The 7,829-nt window shown below is 36.2% G+C and overlaps 1 non-coding gene across 1 annotated transcript; it reads right to left on the bottom strand.

Moving 5' to 3' along the window:
- Window positions 1–4,086: 4,086 nt before the first annotated feature.
- Window positions 4,087–4,159, bottom strand: Trnat-ugu (transfer RNA threonine (anticodon UGU)). The gene has a single exon. It is a non-coding gene; the product is annotated as a tRNA-Thr (tRNA).
- Window positions 4,160–7,829: the final 3,670 nt, after the last annotated feature.

Below are 7,829 nucleotides of genomic sequence, written 5' to 3'. Positions count from 1 at the left end.
TAATGGAATTCCTGGCCTGAAAGATTTCTCGGAGAAAATTCCGGAGCAATTTCTGGACGAACTTTCGAAGGAATTTCGGGATAAACATCCGGAAAAAAATCTTAACAAACATTCGGAGGAAATCCTGTAGAAACTTACGGAGCAATTCCTGGATAAAATTGCGTAGGAATTCGTGGAGGAGCTTTCAGATAAATTCCTGGATGAACTTCCGGAGGAATTCCTGGAGGAACAACCGGGGGAGTCCCTGGAGGAAATTCCGAAGGAATACCTGGAGGAACTTCCGGAGGAACTCCTGCAGGAACTTCCGGTAGAATTCCTGGAGGAATTTTCGGAGGAACTTCTGGAAGAACTTACGGATGAATTCCTGTAAAAACTTTCAAAGGTATTCCTGGAGGATCTTCCGGAAGAATTTCTGGAGGAACTTCCGGGAATTCCTAGAGGAACTTTCGGAAGAACTCTTGGAGGAACGTTCAGAAGAATTTCTGGGGGAACTTCTGGAGGAATTTCTGGAGGAACTTCCGGGAATTCCTAGAGGAACTTTCGGAAGAACTCTTGGAGGAACGTTCAAAAGAATTTCTGGGGGAACTTCTGGAGGAATTTCTGGGGGAACTTGCGGAGCAATTGCTGGAAGAACTTCCGAAATCCATCTATCTTCATTAGAAAGAGTCGATCGCTATATAATACTATAAGTCTCTGGGGCTCCTATAAAAAGTTTGTTTTTGAAGCGAATATATAGCCTTTCCGTATACTTAGTATACGAAAAAGGCAAAAATATTTAGAAATTATCGCAAAAGTATCTATCGGTGCTCTTTCGAATATCTTCCAAAAACTTTCAAAAGCTTTTTTAAGATTATTCAAACTTCAGAGAATTCCAACAAAAGTTCGTCATTTTTAATTATTATTTATTTATAAAACTTCTGAAGTATTTTGATATTATATTTATCAATAGGTTCCATCAATGCTCTAGGAATTTTGCCGAATTTTATTCTTCAAGAATTCCTTCTTGGAAGAACCTTCATTGTACAAAATAATTCCTTTAAAAGTTAATTTTTAAGTGTTATTGCACGACCACAATATAATTTTCAAACTTATCATAAGCTGGCAATCGTAATTGATGTCAACTCGGTCATTTGCATCATTCAGGGTGTAAGTATCTACGAAATGCTCTTGCAGTTCTTTCAGTAATTATGATACTGAGATGATGTGATACACGTGTGTGCATAAATAATATTTGGCTTAGTAGCCGTGAATTTCTAAATCTTAGGTTTTTAATAAAAAAGAAATTGCTTTTTAAGGCTTTCATACAAAATAGAGCAAATCTTGCCTAGCAAAAGGACTTTGGCAGTCACTTTAACTTAAATTCGGGAAAAGGGACAGAGAATTATCAATTTGGAACACCCACAAATACTATTTGGAAACCGATTACAGATAATCATTATTACCAACTTTTGTTATACAAAGATAGTGAATACTTTTGAATTGAGTCTTGGATTTTCTAATGCTTTCAATAATCCTATATTACCATTATAATCGTGCCATTATAATGTTTTTGAGATAAATTAGCGTCGGGTTGAAAATTTCACAAATAAAAAAATAATAATTATTATTATTATCATTTCAACTGATAAGTTGAAAAATATAATTTGAGTGACTGATTACATTATAAATCTCGCGTGATTTTTGAAAACGTCGTCCAAATGAGAGACTCTCTTTCATTACGGTCTTTTTTGCTAATATCTAGGCTAGTTTAAAATTTGTTGCATTATTTTCACCTCAGCACACTAGACAAAGCTTATCTTCAGATCGTTGCTGGAAAATCCAATGTAAATGTATGTATGGCTTTGTAATAATCGAAAGATAAAGTCAACAAAGAGAGCCTCTCTTTGGACTTACGACGTTTTCAAAAATCACGCGAGAAATGAAAATTACTTAAAAATTACAAAAACGACAGATGGTGAAGAATGTTTGTCTTCAAATGAATTTCCCAGTTGGTTGATAACCTCCCATATTATCTCCGGTCAGATCATGCCCAATTCCCTTTTTCCGGTTTTCCCGACTGGATGGACTTCCTCTAGGTTGTGCAGATGGCAGCCTGCATTCGTAGTCAAATACCAAATAGATCGAAAATATTTAAATTATATTTTGGATGCGTTATTTGGTATTCTTGGACGAATCGGCCGTCGGACATTTAAAGATCGGTCATTGCATTGCATTATGCACTTCCACAAATCCGCCTGTTGCGAACCGAAGAAACACAACTCTTCAAAAGCACAGAATATCTTAAACTTGTTCGATTCTTTGAAAAGGTCAAACAATATTAACCAACAAAGCACAAAGAAACTGATTGAAAAACAGAAGGATATCATATTCGAACATGAACGATTTTATGGCCTGCGAATTGTTTAACAATTTTTACAACATCCACGATGTGAAGATTGATTTCATTATCACTACACAAGAGTTAATGAATCATGACTATTGGAAAGTTTATACAACACGGCACGATGAATTCGACACGTTGTACGTAAGATAATATTCAGTACGGAACCAGGAAGAATCCGTAAACGTTGCTTTTTGTAAGAACAGGTCCTTGGGGCACCAAACTTCAGAGCGAGTGAAAACGATTGTCCCATCATCGAATCCAGTACAGGAGGAAACTCCATTCGGCGTAGACTTATCGAGGAACTGTAGCCCATCCAGTATCACTGGGTAAACGCAACTCGTTCGATTATGCCACCAATGGAACTACATGTACAGAACAGGTAGTGGTAGAGGGACTGCGTCGGCTGTCGATTAATTGGGAATTATCGTCGGATTAGCCACCCGCCATAGAGTTCCTCCAAGTCTCAAGGCTTCAGTTCACTCAGACAGTCCGTTGTATTGTAACTAAGCAGAAACGAACGAACCTTCCATAGATAGGTATATTTAAAAATAGCGAAGAATTTTGAAGCACAGGTAATGGATCAGAATCGTATCTCGCTTAACTTTTCAAAAGGACCTAAGTAACATTTTTTTCATGAATTAATTTGAATACAGCAATCAATAGCTTTCATGTTGTTCTGTTAATTGCGCTATTCAAATTAATTCATGAAAAAAATGTTACTTAGGTCCTTTTGAAATGTTAAGCGAGGTATGTAACTGGAAAAGACAGATAACCAATAATTTTTTTAATGATTTATAGCACAAGACAAAGGACAAGATTTCGTATAGTTTGAAAAAGCCCACAGCCATTGCTATATAAAAACAATAATAAAAAAATTACAATTGGTAACACACATTCTTACATCCATCAGTATGGTGAAAAGCATGAAAAAGAGAGCCTTTCAAACCATGGTGCACCACCGAGTTTAAATCACCGGCCGAAACAACAGAGGTCGTGTGCTCGCCAAAGTCGAGGTGGAATTTGACGAAGCGCGAGGCTGTGAAAATGAATGGGAATAAATTTTGTGTTTTCACCTTCCAGCTCAGCCCAGCTGCTGCTACTGCCAGTGTACGTACACCTATTGTGTTTAGCTTTTTTCATACCTACCGGAATCATGAGAACTAATAGCGGTTTAGTGGAAGTGAATTTTTTTGTTTGCGGGATGTTTGTGCAGATTGTTGCTTTGAAAAATAATGGCGTAAAAAGTTGGCTTTGAATAATTACTTGTTTTTTAAATTTGTTTATTAATCATCCGGTTTTGGAGTGCAGGTCAAACATGAAACGCGGCGATAAAAAAGCTGAAAGTACAATTAAGGGTTTGCCGGTGGGAAAGCAGAAAAAGCCATTTTATTGCGGTGTCATGTGTGACTTACCATACTTACTTATACAACAGTTGCTCTTATTTTTGCACAGTCTCCTCTCCCTCACGGTCACAAATTAATCTAATATAAAAAATAATTAGATAATAAAGTACTAATAATAATTTGACATTTTTAAGGTGTTCAAGATCCACAAATTCGCTTTTTTAATAGAGTCAAGGTCAACAAACAAATCAATCCAGTAAGTCCCTATTTCTTTTATTACCTCTAATTTATCGCGATCGTCAGTAGGAATGAATAAATAGATATTTTAAAATGTTGGGTTATTCAAAATAATTCATTCAGTGCCTCCTGTGAGAATCGAACTCACGACCGCTGGTTTACAAGACCAGCGCTCTGCCATCTGAGCTAAAGAGGCTGATATATGAGGCGTTAATAGCCACAATTCTGGTCACGAGTTTTTCCTTTCTCGTATATCAAGAACTTTTTCAGATGTTCTGCTTCAATTATCTTCCAGTCCATGTTTGGTGTTATCGGAATCAAATGGAAAGTGGAGGTGTGTACAGATGGACTTACATACAATAGTGGGGCTGTTGTTTCGGTTGTTTGTCTCATAGATTCCATATCCATCTATTCAAGGAAATTAAAACGAATCGGGTTGTTGTTTTATTCCTGTGTTGGCAGTGAGCATGCTTGCTTGAAAAACTAATCGACGAAATTGATGCTTCATTCCTTTCTTCCAATTTTATAGACAATAGAATAATGCTTCGGAAATTAATCCAAATTGCCTAATCCACATAATAGGAAATCAATGAATATTGCAAATTGAATATAACTGAATAAAACAATAAAAACAAGTAGCCTTAAATATTGTATGCCAAATAGAATTCAATCTGAATCTAAAACACGCTCAATTCTTCCAGCTACACATGCGTCTAGTCCCTGTAACTAGCATTCGCAAACGCTGAAGTGGAACAGTTCAACAATTTCTTGGTGGATCAGCCGATCGTGTTCAGATGTATAAAAGTTCTCTCACGACTACGGCTGTTCACGATCCACGTTGGGTTCTAACTAACTGGTGGCACGACCTTCGATCTCTTCGCGAATTGCGGCTCTGCGACCTATCGCTTCCCATTGAGAACCGATTTCTATTCCGTTTCGTTCTGCTGTTGCCGCCACCTGAAGTGTGCAACAATGAGTCAATGCTGCATGCACAATATAGATCGCAATTTCAGCATGCATACTTCTATCGGCGCACTTCGGCGGAATTAATTAAATTATTCTCCAGCGTCTGTTTGTGCTTTTCTGCTAGTGTGAAGGTACCCAACGTAGGTGGAATCTATAGAACTTCATAAAACAAGAAATCAACCACGCGCTGCTGTGACAGCGCTAAGGAGCCGCGCTCGTAACAATAATATGATAATCGCTTTTATGGTTTGTTAGACCAAGACTGCAAACATTGCATTTGCACAAGCAGTCCCGGCATAACGATCCGACCGACAGGCTAGTCCATTTTCGTCACTCAATGTGGCCATTAAAATTTGCAAGAAGAAAATCACGACTTTTTCGCTGCTTTAGAAGAAGGTAGACGGTGACCAATGAAGTACGATTAACGATCAAATTATAGGCAATGCATGAGCTTTCGTAAATAGTACAGAATGTAGCATAGGCCTTGCGAAAATAAACAAAAATATTTCGAATTTGTACAGCAGACACAGTCTGTTAGACACAGGGCGGTCACTCAATTTGCTTTTTCCAAAGTCCCGGTATTTCTCGATTTTTATAGTTTAAAGTTTGAATATTTCATAACTTTTGATGCCTTTTAAATATAATAGGTCTTCTGAAAACCGAGTGAACTCTAAAAATATGGCGCCAAATTGCTAAATACGATGAAATGCTGAGAAACAAAACAAACTCATGTGTAAGGAAAGCTTCCTGTAAAACTTTTTAGTTTCCTGATCACTTTTTCAAACTTCAATGCAGCTTTTTCAGAGAAGTTTGATCTATGTTGACACTGTTGACACAGTGTTGGGAAAAGTACAGTAAAAAACTATGAGTTTCCGAATATTTACATTTTATCCGGTAAAATTTCACGCACCGAACAAACCAACACAGTTTAAAAAAAAAGTTCAATGACAATTTTTCCTCATCCGCGAGAAACTTTTCCGCAAGCTGTCATGATAAAGAACTGATTCGGGACGCTATACCTCATAATAAATTTCTTTTAAAAAGCTCCAAACACGGTGAGCACTAAGGCTTTCAAGAAGTTTTGAATTGATCTTGTATATTAAATAAAAGTATTAAATTACAAATTTGAAAATGACAAAATTGGTTTTCGTCCGGTCTAGGGTTTTTATCACATCGTTCGGTCACTATTGCTGTTGTAATCTAAAAAAAAAAAGTGACGTATGCACCAAATTACAACCTACATGTTTTCCATTTTTCTGTTGAAGAGCTCGATAAGTACTTAACACCATTTTTGAAAAATGGCGTATTCGTCACTTTGCCCGATTATGGCAGTATAGAAACCCTGAAAAATATCATTGTTTTTTCCCTGTCATAAGACGAGTTTAGTACAATTCCAATATATTCCACAACCTCGTATTACTTTTACATATACGTATTTCGACCTTACAGTTGAGGTTGAAATACGTATATATAAAAGTAATACGAGGTGGTGGAATTAAATGGAATTGTACTAAACTCGTCTTATGACAGTGACAACATTCCAATAAAAAAGAGCTAAATAATTTTGTTTTTTTTTTCAAACTGGATACGATTTTCTGTTCAGAAAACCGTTTTCCAATATGAACTGTGGCAATACTCTGATAAAGAAGCAGTACACCATATCAGCAACTATCGCAAGTAAGAGTCACTTGCATCCCGTGATAAGTTACGCGATTCATATTGTAACAGGCTGTATGAGAAAAAAAAAACCGGAAAAGTGAACGGCAAAAAGGGAAACTTCAGTAGCGGTGGCGACACATTTATCCGGACCGGATTCAGGAACAATGATTCGTCCACCGCGGCGCGATGAATTGCGAAAAATTTGCATAATAATGCAACGGAATTCGGTACCGGTTTTCAAGAGTAACGGCCTTTATCTTTGAGATTGTATTCAAAGGATACCTAATTAGTTTTTTTTATGTACTATTTTTCAACTTTCTTTTTCGTCAAGGTATACAAAATCGTTGTAAAATCATTCCAAAATAGATAACAAGAAGGAGAAATCCATTTTCTACCGAACATAAATTTAGCTCATTTCGGTATTCCTGTTCATCCTACTGTCTTTTGTCAAAATAATTCTCTAAATAATACGTTTGTTGTCGAGTCGAAGTTTTAACGAAGTGTCTGCGAAATTTGATTTTAATTTGTTCAAGTTAATGTTTAGAAATATGATTAGTGAATAATTGTCTGTGCCACCAGTTCGAAGACCAGAAAGAAATATAGATAAATAAACGCGTCGTATCAATTGCGTCGATAATTTTCACTAACGTACTGTTGAAAATAAGGTACACCGGGGCAAGTTGAACCGCTTTTTTTTAAGTTGAAATTCGAAGTGCTGTAAAAAAATCACTCTTTGATATTTTTTGATTCCGTTTGCGGTGTTTGCTAGTTCAGGCAAAAGATTATGCATAAAAAAAAGCAATCTTAACTAACTTTTTTATAAATATTTTGTATATTTAAATTATTTTTTTATATGCATCGTTTCAACTTGCCCCGCGTATCGGGGCAAGTTGAAACACTGCATTATATACAGACATAAGCTAATTTTGCCGTATTAATAACAAAATGTATGTACGAAGTGAAACTTAAGAAGCACGAGGTTGTAAAGGTGACTATAATACTGCCAGGATTCACATAAGAGTCCCATGTAAGTTTTTGACGATTTTGATTTTCTTTCAGAAATTAGCTTAAGATTGTCTCCTGTTTAAAGAAAACTGATAAAATAGTAGGCTTTGTTCTAGAAATTTGAAAACAAATCCCACTTTTGTTGTCTCATCTTGATATTTACTCGCATAAAAATCGCATTCCAGATTTTGATACTAGTTTACACAAGAAATAAACTTCAGTATGGTCCATTTAAT

The sequence above is a fragment of the Armigeres subalbatus genome, chromosome 1 (genome assembly GCF_024139115.2).
Source record: "Armigeres subalbatus isolate Guangzhou_Male chromosome 1, GZ_Asu_2, whole genome shotgun sequence".
Lineage (NCBI taxonomy): Eukaryota > Metazoa > Arthropoda > Insecta > Diptera > Culicidae > Armigeres > Armigeres subalbatus.
Note: the sequence above shows the minus strand (reverse complement) of the source record. Positions and strands in the feature narration are given on the sequence as shown.